The sequence below is a fragment of the Lygodium microphyllum genome, chromosome 7 (genome assembly GCF_053477565.2).
Source record: "Lygodium microphyllum isolate KBCC chromosome 7, Lygodium_microphyllum_v1.1.10, whole genome shotgun sequence".
NCBI lineage: Eukaryota > Viridiplantae > Streptophyta > Polypodiopsida > Schizaeales > Lygodiaceae > Lygodium > Lygodium microphyllum.
Genome location: NC_141141.1, coordinates 115,327,388 through 115,340,739, shown reverse-complemented (window position 1 = coordinate 115,340,739; position 13,352 = coordinate 115,327,388).

Genomic DNA, 13,352 nt, shown 5'->3' with positions numbered 1-13,352 from the left:
GTGATCAGCATCAGAAACATAAAAGCCAATATTGACAAGATACTCTCTGATCTTGTCACACCATGCTCTAGGTGCTTGCTTGAGCCCAGCGCCTTCTTCAACTTGCACACATACATGGGATGCTCTAAATCTTTATAACATGCTGGTTGATCCATATACACTTCTTCCTGCAAATCACCATGCAAGAAGGCATTCTTCACATCCATTTGCTGCAACCTCTAACCTTTGGCTACTGCTAAAGAAATCACACATCTGACAGTTGCCATCCTAGCAACTGGACTGAAGGTTTCTTCATAATCTATGCCATATATCTTGGCATAGCCTTTTGCAACCAGCCTAGCTTTGTACCTACTAATAGAACCATCTGCATTGTGCTTAATCTTATAAACCCACTTACATCCAATAGCTTTCTTGCCCTTCAGCAATGATACTAGATCCCAATTCTTATTGGCCTCTAATGCAACCATCTCCTCATTCATTGCTACATCCCAATGAGTATGACCAACCGCATCCTCAAAACAAGTGGGCTCAACATCCTCAACTAGTTTCACCATATAAGGATAATGGTGAGCTGCATAACCTTCAAAACCAAATCTTTTAATAGGGTATCTGACCCTGCTAGATCTACGTACCACCGGATCACTCAATGGAGCCTTTACATTATTATGAGCTCTATGTACACCTGGTGTCCTAACAGAAGGAATACCAAGCTCATCATCTAAGCTCTCTGAGCCATTGGAGTCTCCATGAAGAACTGCATCAATGCCATCTGACACTTTGTTCTTTCCTTTGTCTTTACCTGTAGTACTACTAGATGCACCTGAAGATGTAGAGCTACTCCTTAGTCTCCCAGACCATGGACTACGAGATGATGTCTCTGGTCCACTAATAGTCTGTGATTCTTGCTATTCATCTTGCACATGAGTGTCATGATCATCATCATCATCCAATGCATCACCACTAGATGCATACCAACTGCTCATTTCATCAAAGATGACATCCCTGCTCAATCTGAACTTACATGTGACAGGGTTATAACAACGATACGCTTTCTGCTCTAAAGAGTATCCAATAAAGACACATTTTTCTGCCTTTGGATCAAGCTTCTTCTGTAGCTCATCTGGCATCGGAACATATGCAACACAGCCAAATACCTTCAAGTGTGATACATCAGGCTTCTTGCTAGTAAAGCATTCTTTAGGAGTCATCCCATGGACTGCAGATGTGAGAGTTCTATTCATAATGTAGACAGTAGTATGGATAGCCTCAGACCAAAAATGCTTAGGCATATTCTTTTCAGCCAAACTTCTACAATATGCCTATTTTTTCTTTCTGCAACCCCATTTGGCTGTGGGGTATACCTGCATGTGAACTGTCTCTTTATCACATGAGGCCTCAGAAAATCACTGAACTCATTCGAGTGGTACTCTCCCCCTCCATCTGACCTCAAGCAATTTACTTTCAAGCATGTTTCTCTTTCAACTACAACCTTGAAAGTTCTAAAGTGCTCAAACACTTCACTCTTTTCCTTCATAAAATATACCCACAGTTTTCAAGAACAATCATCAATGAATGTGACAAAGTATGAACTGCCTCCAAGAGATACATTTTGTGTAGGCCCCCAAATATCTGTATGCACAACATCAAGGATATTTCTGCTTATATCTTTGTCATGTGAAAGGGGTTGTCTTGCCTCCTTACCAAACTAACATGCTTCGCATACCTTATGAAATTCTGCAACTCTAAATGTAGGCAAACCTGTAACCAACCCTTTGGAGTGCATTAATTTCAGCCTTTGTACATTTGCATGTCCAATGCATTTGTGCCAAATTTCAATATCTGCAACAACACCTTTTCGTTTAGCATACATAACAGCATTCATAGTAAGAATTCCAGCATCTAGAGTAAACATACGTCCAACTCTACTTGCCTTTGTAACTAAACTGCACTTGTTATTGAAGTCTTCTACAAAGTAGCCCTTTGCATTAAATCTGACTTGCAGCCCTTACTCTACCATCTGACTGACTGACACCAAGTTCTTTGTAATAGATGGCACATATAATACATCTGAAAGACTCTTTGTCTTACCATCATGCAAGGACAAGGGAACTTTTCCAATGCGTGAAATTGGGTGGCATGAATCATCACCCATCAGCATATAACCTGCATTTTGCAAATCTTGCATATCTCCAAACCATTCTGTATGGCTGGTCATATGATTGGATGCACCTGAAGCAACATACCAAACATCATCATGTGTTCCCTTTCCTGTAACAGCATTCAGCATATGCTGCATAACAAACAGACGTTCATTTTTGTCTTCATTCTGTCATGAAGACGATGCATAGTTTCCTTGCTACAACTTACCACTGCGAATATCATCTTTCTTAGCATAACATTGGGCTGCAATATGACCTATTTTTCCACAATAGTAACATAGAATACCAGAGTTGTTAGAACCTCTGCTCTGCCATCCACCTCTTCCTCTTAAGCTCCCCCTACCTCTAAAGTTACCACGACCTCCTGAGACCTGCATATCACCAAATTGTTGATTCTATCTATTTTGCTAGTTGTCACTACCACGTCCTGTACCACGGCCTCTGAAGAGAACCTACCATGTCCCCTTCCTGAACTAGAGTAGAAGGCTTGGACCTGTTCACCACTTTTTTTCAGATGTCTCACTCTGCATGTTGATCTCTTCAGTGATCATAAGGGAGATCAACTCATCGAAATCTGAAAATGGATTTCTGACATATATGGAAGTTACAAAAGACTTCCAAGCCTTTTCATTGTTAAGTCCACCCAAGGTAGACGACACCAAATCATCATCATCGGGCATTGTATCAATCACTGCCAAGGCATCTGCAATGCTCCTTACCTTCAGTGCATACTCATTGATAGACATCTTCCCTTTCTTCAATGTATTCAACTCTTGCTTGAGTTGAATCTTTCGTGCCTTTGTATTTACGGAAAACATACTTTCAAGTATGGTCCAAGCTGCATATGAATTCTTTGCATTTCTAATATGTCCCAGCATATTATTGTCAATTACTACAGACAGTCAATATATAACCTTTTTGTCTTTCGCATTCCATTCCTTCCGTGCCTTTGTCTCTTCTGCAGTTGGAGGATCACTCACCTCCGGCTCCTTTTCTTCACCTGAAACAAACTCGTAGAGGCATTTTCCAATAAGGAAATTCGTGACATGGAACTTCCATGAAGGGTAGTTGTTTTTGTCAAGCTTCTCAATGATGGTGCTTCCAGTGTTCTGTGCCATTATCACAAAACTAATACCAAACAACAAGTAAATCTTCTGCAACCCTCGACCGGTAGTGCACAGCAGTACACCAGACAGCCTTTTTCATTGTCTGCTCAACAATACATGCAATCTGCAACCAGTTTGCAGATAAACCTTGTGTTTATTCGCTGATAAAAACCTTTGAACTTATAGATCTGAAATCTGTAACCTGTGTACATGTATACGACAGACACAACTGAAATTGCAAGGTATCTCGAACTGTTGTCCGCAACCTTGCCGCTCTAAAATGGGGCCTGAAACAGCCTTAGATGCCCAAAATAACTGCGGATATGTCCTAAAGGGTCTTTTTGCAGAATATAGAGCGCTCTTCGCACACACCAAATCTCACTACAATCTGAGATTTTTGCTTTGCACTGCTTCCGGTTCCTCCACAGGCACTATCCAAGAGAGAGAGTGGAAGGATGGGAGAGCTTCTTACCCGTGGCTTGCTTGCTCGAACCTTGCTTCTTCTCCTTCACTTTAGCCTTTGAAATCAGCCTCTGTTAGTGGCGCGGCTCTGATACCATGTCACGAATCACGTGGTGGGGGGACTTGCTCAAGATGCTACGCCGAACACACACAGAATGCACAAGGAGAAGCTCACTCAAGAGACAAGAAGAGAGATAGAGGCCAAAACGTTTTCTTTTTGGTTTCTTCTTCTTCTTCCACACACTTTACAATGTACAAAAAGTATAGATAAGATACAACATAAAGGAAAGTAGCCTACTAAGTCAAACAATGCATAACCGACTACACTAGTTGACTGGTGCTATAACTATGCCAGCTGTAAATAGGTGTAACAACCTGGATATAATAAGTAATGCATCAGTGGCCATGTGAGAGTCATAATGACCACCTATGTGTTAAGTGTAGACGTGTGGACCCATCTAACTAGGCGGTCCATCATCAATGTCTGCATGTGTTGAGCTTGTCATCTCAACAGAAAGTGAACTACATCAATGGCCTCACTAGCCTCCCAATTATAAAACAATACTCTCTTACCCACCTAATGCCACAAGAAAATCACAAAACCAAATAATACAAGTAAAGAAGGTGCACGTGGTCAACGTCTAAATATGTATCATAAATTACTCCATTAATGTTTTTGTGAAACTGTCACAACTAGTCTTGTCTATTCAAAAGCACTTGATTTTCCATTCAAAAATTATATGTCAATAGAGTGTTTTAGTTCAAAGTACTAATAGTTGACCCTAAGATAGCGTTGAGAAACTTTGTCATTTAAACATTGCCTAGAACCCTCCAAGGGTAGCTATGTAAGATAAGATCTTAAACACAAACTCAATTAAGCATACAAGACTAAATAGAGCCAAAGTCAAGAGAGACAATTAGGATGATCCCTGTAGCATAGTGACCCTTAAATACACTAGCCAAGAAGGGAAAGACAAAAAAGAAACACTAAGAGCCTATAGGACCACAAGCAAACTCTATCACATAGCTAGAGGAAAAAGTGACTCATCCCAAGTTGATGCACACAAAAATAAGCAATACGCATTAGGACTTTGAGTATTGAAGATCTTGTTGCCTTCACTCGAGGTAACATATGTCTTCTTTGAGAGAGTAAATTTCCACTTCACTTCACATAACAAATGTCTTCCTTGAGAGAGTATAAACATGAGTAGAAGGGTGAGTGAAAATGGTTTTCATCAATGCTTTGTCAAAGTGGGGTCCTTAGATTCTAGTGTGTGAATATGACAAAAAGACTTGATTAACATCTATCGTGAGGTAGGGATGTGATGGAGGCTGTGGGGGGTCACTACATGATGAGAAACCTTTGGAAACTATGTGGTGAGGATGGAGTGATAGGGCAATAACATTAGCAATGGAGGGGGGAGCCAGTGAGGAGAAGTAAGAGAAAGAGGGGGTAGGTGGAGATATTGCAGATTAAGGAGTGTAGAAAAAATGCAACATAGATATGATAGAATGATAGAGATGAGCGATCACTACATATAGAAGAATGGTGTATAAATATTTTATTATCATTTTTCTTATTACAATGACACTATCATCACAATCAATGTTTCATGATATTTTCCTTACATGAATACAAATTTATATATTTAAATATATGCTATTCATTCTTGATATCATTAACAAGGACATTCCCTCTTAATCAAGGAAGTCAAACCTTCATTTTGCAACCATCCTAAAGCTCATAGTTTGATAGCTAAAGGTTTAAGGATTGGAATTCATCATGACAATAAGATTTGCAGGTTTGAATGCCATGTTGCTTAATAATGTAAAAACTTAATTGAAAACCAATATATTTTATTAGCAACAAGAGTCTATATCCCACATTGCATGAGCCCATACAAGTGGGGGCATGGAAGCTTCCTTAGGCCATACCAAGAAAAATATCTAGCTCTAATGTGGCAATGAAGGACAATGTAGGGGATGTGAGCTCATGAAGAATAGTAAGCACTACCACACAAGAGAAATCAAAACAAAGGTGAGCTCATGAAGAATAGTAAGCACTACCACACAAGAGAAAGCAAAACAAAGGTGTAGTAGAAGGCATTGAAGGCTCTGGCAAAGCTAGCAAGGACGAAGATGAGCCTCACTCAACACACATGAAGAATGGATGGCATAACCAAGTGAGTCACCTTGGATGCAAACAAGGTGAATCACAATGTATTGCACTTTAACATAAGAGTGTTAGTGGTTTTCTTTACTAAGAAAGCTTTGAAAACTCTTGACTTGGCTAACTTGTTTCACATGATTCTCAAATGATAATGCCAAGTTGAGTAGATCTATGATAGGGGTGTAAAAAGTACACGACGCAGCGAACAAAATCTGAGAAAGAGATAAAGATAGAGAGTACACAACACATAAGAGGAGAATTATAAAATTTATTTAGCTCCAAACAGCTAATACAAAGATGGTTCTATCTACTCGTGCGCTTCCACAATGAAGCTTAGATGGTGATCTAGACAGAAGATAGGTTAAGAGCTTAAGGCTAACTGGAACAACTCTGACTGGGTGAAAGATAGATGATAGATGTTTGCAAAAGGGTTTAGCTTTTATATCTCGTGAAGGTAGTTAGGTCGGCATGACCAACCTACCATATGAGCCTCCACTAGTCGGCCAGGGAATATTCCCTTTATCGTCGAGCCGGGGGCGCTGCCCTTGGACCCCCGCCAAGGGGGCCGTTTGCCCCCCTAGGACCCACTAGCCAAGGGTTGCTTCCGAGGCTCCTGGACCCCAAAATAAGGGCCCCTTTTAACTCCCTTACCCACAACTCAATGCAATGTGCCTCGAGTTGCTACCAGCTTAACTACTCAGTCCAACCCAAAGATTAGACCCACAATGGTCACCTTTTTGCCATCCAATCATATAGACCTCATCTGATATACAAGTCAGGACTCAACCAATGTACATGCTCACATTTAGCTTCTCCTCATAATGGGGGCCTTACAACGTTGAGCACTATGGAACATTGGTGGAATCTTATGAGGGTGGGGCATTGAGCATATCTAACCAGGGGTAGGGGGTAAGGTGGTATTTAGTAATAAGAGTACAATGCAAAAAATACTCAAAATTGGAGTCTTCTTCTAAGTCTCGGAGCTCCTAGCCTACTTATGGAATCTTTTTCTCAACATTACTAGGGGCTTGAGTAGACCTCTTTACATTCCCCCTCTTGCTAACCCTTAGAGAAATTATATTATCTTGCTTTGGAACATAATGGAGGAGAAGCCAAACTTCATCGACATTGACATTCCGATTTTGGGAGAACTACAACATAACATTTTATAAAGTTGATTCTCTAGTTCATGTTGCAAAAATAGGGTAGCCTCACATGGGCATTGCCATGAAGGAATAACGAATAACAATCAAGGTTGCTTCATGGCTCAACTCAACTCTAGAGCTTGGGAGGAAGAAATTAGGGAAAAAAAAGGTTTAAGGAGCACTCCTAAAATGAATATGGAGATAAGGGATATCCAAATTAACCTGGATTGAATGGAGAGGTAAAGATATTTCTTTTTTGGAAATGGATTACTAATGAATTTGATGTTATTAATGCTTTGAAACATAAGTGACATAGATGGAGTATTTCTAGGTTCCAACACAAGCAATATTCATGCTTCCTTGAGGGAGTAAAAAATGGTAACTTTGATTGCATTATATAGTCAAATCAAGTAGAGACTTGGAATGCATTTATAGGTTTGAAGATGGTAGCATTTTGACTATTCCATAAGGTGGGAAAAGAGAAAAATGAACATCATAAATGTCTATGGAGCTAATGACAATACAACAAAGGGGAAGCAATGGGCTCAACTACTTGATGTCTCACCAAGAATAGGACTTGTTGGGGGTGACTTCAACATGATCATGGACTAGCATGATGCATCATCCTAATCTTCACTTTTCTCAAGTACTGAGTTTAATTACTATAAGGAAGTATTACATAATTGGGGGATGGAGGACGAAGCAAAGGCATTGAAAATTTCTAGGCCATCCTTTACCTAGAACTCTTTCATTCATTAAAATTATTGGGCTTGAATATATAGGTGGTATTATAGTGACCATGACTCATGGCCCTCTCCTAGAAATTATCACCCTAGATGTGGATATTGAATGTCTTTTATCTAATCACATGCCTATTGTATTGTAGCTCAAAGTAGTGGAAGCTCAAGGTCACTATGGAATATATAAACCCCTTGTGGTGATCCCAAGACACTACTTGCAAAGGGCTTTTAACTATATACTATTGGTGGCAATAGGAAAACTAAAAGAAGACATTGGCAAGCAACAAAGAGACCCATGGTAGCAATTTTCTATCACTTTGTAGCAAATGATCACCTTACATGACCTATGGCAATGTGCCAAAGAGACGATGGGCAAACAATGGTTTTTTTGAAATTTCACGGATCATAAGTCAATAATTGAGTAGGAAGACCATGAAATGGATAAAGCATGATCCATTCGCAGATTTTATTTTGCGAGCTTTCATTTTTTTTCTTTTGCAATCAGCTAAGGAATTAATGTGACTTCTTAACAATCTATATCACAGTGCGCATCATGCAAACATCTTCTATCAAAGCTTTAACTATGATGTAGCTTGTGATCTATAGGTCCAAATCATGGTGGACTCAAGTGTTATCTTAAGAGCTCCTCTATACACAAATGGATAAGCTACATGAGTAAGAATTCACAATACCCTATGCCAAAATGGGGCATTAGTCAAGTACTACTATTATTCAATACCTCGTAAGCTCTTTTTCCACTATATCATAAATAGACTTTGTGTTATATAGTGCTAAACTTTGCTATGTAGCATTGAGATCGTAGCTATAAAGCAATGATCTTTGGCATTTAGCAGAGCCCTTAACAAACATGGGGCACTTATACTAGTATAGAATGTGTCCCAAGTTTCTACCCATGTCAAGTGCTATATAAAACTAATATGTGCTATAAAGCATAGATATCTCAACTACACAGCAATGGCCTCTAGAATATGGCTGGCTCCTGTGCAAGCCATGGGGCATTTGTAGCAGTAGAATTGGCCCCTAATTGTGTGCCCATTTGATAGTGGAAACATTTTGCCACTAATCTGTATACTATGCAGCATCATTATATGCAATCTAGCATGGAGATCTCAACTATTTAGTGCACATGTTCCTCTAGCAAACACGTCAGCAATGTGAGTGGTGACATGCACACTTAAATGCTAGCAAACCCTAATGGTGGCTAGCGGAAATACTTGGTAGGAAGGACAATGACATTGCTTTCTTCTTCATAGCTCCAAATTTATGTGGACTATATTCTTAAAGTATACTTTTTTTGTATGCACTATGAACTACATTCTTAAAGTATATAGAAGATGGAGTGACTAATTTCTTTCTTATCTTACATGTTATAGGTAGACAACATAGCATCAAAAGGAGAATCATATGATGGATGGCAAAGTGAAGTAGCCGTGTCTCTACACAATGATATAAAAACATCCAATTTATTAATAATAAGATGGCCTAAAGTCTACATGTGTTGTTGGATCTCAACAAGAAGATTGAAATGTTGCAGATGTTTATAAGAGAGGAAGTAAAAGTGGCATATAAACATGCAAGGTTTGATGATGATGTAAAGGTCTATTCCTTGATCAGCCCTAGGTCTATGTCTTAATTACCATGACGTTTGAGGATGATGCAAGGGGAAGATGATTCCTCTCATAGGTCCATGTCTTAATCAACCTCAGGTGATAGTAAAAGGCTTAACTTGCAAAAAAATGGGGGTGGGAGACCCCCCATTGTCCGTGTGCACACTGACGATGGGGCAGCTCCCACCCCCCTTTTATTTTGTTGGTCTAAGGCTCTTGGGTTTGTAGAGTTTCAAGGTTACAAGGTCTGCAAGGTATCAATGGAACCAATTAGGAGTGCATCGTAAGGAATCATTAATGAGCAAAAAATGTGCAACATGAGGGACATGAGCAATGAATGTGCAACATGAGGAATCATTAATCGAAACCATCACAAATGTGAAACATGAGGAACCATCTAATGAACCTTGCAAAAATGGATCCCACAATTGTAGTAGCTTCCCTGTTGTCTACGCATGTGCAGACAAGCGGGCTGCTCTACGATCATGAGGAGGAGGATCTGTGGCTTTTAATGTGTGTGTGTGTGTGTGAGAGAGAGAGAGAGAGAGAGAAAGAGAGAGAGAGAGAGGGAGAGAGAGGGAGAGAGAGAGAGAGAGAGAGAGAGAGAGAGAGAGAGAGAGAGAGACTCTGGAGGTATGCTACCCTGAATATTTCAAAGGCAAAAAAGTGAGCATTCTTGGACGTCTCTTTTGCAAGGTCATATTGAATCTAGTGATATACAAGGTGCTCTCACTTTTTTCCAAAAGATGCAAGCAAGATCTGTCCATCCTAGCCCGTTTACAATTCAAGCACTATTGCAGGCTTGCACAAAGATGAAGTTTGTTGATATTGGCCAGAAACTACATGTGGATGTGGTCCATGAGGGGTTTGAGAAGGTTTTTTTTTTTGTGCTTGGCTGGTAGATATGTATGCCAAATGTGGTCTCTTAGGGGAAGCACATGTAGTCATGGATGAGTTGCCTTAAGAGGATGCTATAATGTGGAAAACTTTGCTTGTAGAATACGTGGAGCATGGACTTGGTGAGGGAGCACTAAAGTGCTTGGAAGAGATGCGGCTTTGGGGTATATTTATTGATGATGTCACCTATGTTTGTAGCTTGAAACCCTATGTTAAGATAGGAGCCATGGATAGTGGTCGAGAATTACATAATGAAATCACAAAACAGGGCTTTGAAAAATATCTATTTATCGGTAATACACTGGTGGATATGTATGCAAAGTGTGGATCATTGGTAGAAGCACTTGAAGTATTTGATGAACTTCCAACTTGAGATGTGGTCTCATGGAATGCTTTGGTTGCATGATACATTGACCACGGTCTAGAGGATGAGGGATTAGAAACATTGCAATGGATGAAGATGGATAGTGTTTCACCAAATGTGGTTACCTTCATTTCTTCTTTGCAATGTTGCTCCACCATGGGAACAATAGATGGGGTTCTAGGTTTACATTGTGAGATTGTGAAACATGGGTTTGAAAGGGATCAGTATATTATCCATAGTGTGATTGATGCATATGCCCAATGTGGATCATTTGTAGAAGCACAAGATGTGTATGATGACCTACCAATTAAAAACGTAATTGCTTGAACTGCACTAATGGCAGGTTTTTTCAAAAATGGCATGAGTGAGAAATCTTTGGATTATTTTAATGCCATGAAGGTGCAAGATTATGCTTCCTTGGATGGTGTCTCATTTGTATGCATTTTAAAAGCTTGTGATAGAAAGCTTTAGATGAGGGGAAAAAACCCCATGCTTTGATTGGGAAGAAGGAAGGATGTGAAAAAGATTATGTGGTCGCTAATTCCTTGATTGATATGTATATGAAATGTGGTTCACTTGAAGATGCATAGGATGCATTTGATGACTTGATAGTTAAATTTTTAGTCTCATGGAACATATTAGTAGCAGGCTATGCTAGAGGAAGGAGTTAGTCAGGAAGCACTTGATTTGTTTGGAAAGATGATAAAAAGTGGTCTCTCTCCTGATGTTGTTACTTACATATCTATTTTAAAATGTTGTGGAAGCATATGCGCCAAAGGTAGGGGCCAAGGTTTCCATCCTAAAATCTCTATTGAGGGGCTTGAAAGAAATCTCAGTGTTGCCAATAGCTTGATAGACATGTATGTGAAATGTGGATTGCGTCTAGAAGCACATCAAGTGTTGAATGACCTACCACTCAGAAATGTTGTTTGTGGATTGCGCTTATCTCTAAGTATGTTGAACATGGACTTGCAAAGGAAGCTTTAGAGTGTTTTGATAAGATGCAACTAGAGGGTGTGGGTTCAAACATAAATACACATATCTGTGTGCTAAAAGTATGCAGCATATCAGGAAACGTGCAAAGGTGCATGCCATACATGCAGAGGTTGTCAAGGAAGATCTCGAGAGTGATCCCTTCATAGTCAACAATTTGGTGAATGTGTACACCAAAATAGGTTCAATTCTAGAAGCACAGTATGTGTTTGACAACTCAACCATCCAAGATGATGTCTTGTGGAATGCTCTGATTATTGGGTACATGGAATAGAGCCTGAAGAATGAGGGAGTGCTAAGCTATCTTAAGCAAATGTAGTTTGAGGGTGTACCTTTTAATGATGGCACTTATGTGTGTAGTTTGAAAGTTGGTGGGAGGTTAGGGTCTTTAGATTGGGTTCGAGAAACACATACAGAAAATTGTAAAATAGGGCTTTTTGCAAGATGAATTTATTGCTAATGCACAGGTAGATGCTTATGCAAGAGTTGTCTTATTTGCAGAAGCTGAGAAATTGCACAATGGTCTAGCAGTTAAAACAATTGTCTTGTGGAATGCATTAATCACATGATATTGTCAACATGGTAAGTGAGGAAGAGCACTAGATTATTTTGATCAGACACTGTTAAAATGAATATTTCTAGATTCTTGCACATTTATTTGTAGTTTAGGGACATGTACCTATATAAGGGCAAGCATCTTAGGTGGATTATTTTTTTGCATATGTATGAACCTTAGCTTATGTATGGTGACTTTTCAGATCTTAGGAAGTAAAAATGGACGTTTGGCTTTTCAGTTGCACAACCATATTCAGATATATAAGGCGGATGCAAGGGGTGGAAGTTATGATGGCTAGGGCTAAATTTCTAAAATGACAGGTGCAGTTCACAATTTACATTTTATCTTCTTCTCTGTCCCAATAGTCTGTATTTTCTGCATATTTCATGTTTTGGAGTGCAGTAACAATGCAGTGATGCTGAGTGGGGAAAGTTCATGTTACTGTAGTGACGTTTTTTGTGAAATAGGCAAAATTTTGATGTTTGTCAAGGTAGAAGTCACACAGTTTTGTCAAAGTCTATGCACAAATTGCTTGGTTGTGTAACCTTAATACACTGGCAATCACAGTGTTTATGAAGGGTGTTCATGGTTGAGTTTGCTCTCTTTTGTGGGAGGGACGAATGCCATGCTGAGAAGTGGTTTTGGGGGTAGTTACATTGGCGGTTATTTTTTTTGGGAAGTCAAATGCTGAATAATATTTCATTCTGGATAATTCACAGCAACCTGTTTACTTCTATTTCACAAGGTGGGTAGTGCGGCAGCATGGTGTGCAGCAGCATGCAGAAGGGTATGAAGGTGGTGAAGATAGCGGGATGCAAAGTGAAAATTCAGAGGATGAGTCAAATCAGGGTGTAGAGGAATTGGAGGATATAGAGAATTATGGAGGACTTTTCAATGAACCTTGAGGAGTTGGGCAATTGGATCTGACTTTTGTAGAGGCATAGTTTTGCAACAGACATTTGTGGTGAGAAGACAGTTGCAGTTTGACCCTTTGGGAACTCGAAGAGGCATATCAATATGTCCTTTACTAGATACATCATTAACATCATCTTCAGCAGGGCATTTGACCCCAAATACGCAAAGGAATATGGTAGCAGTGGCTAGAGTAGATTTACGCACCAAGTTTGGGACC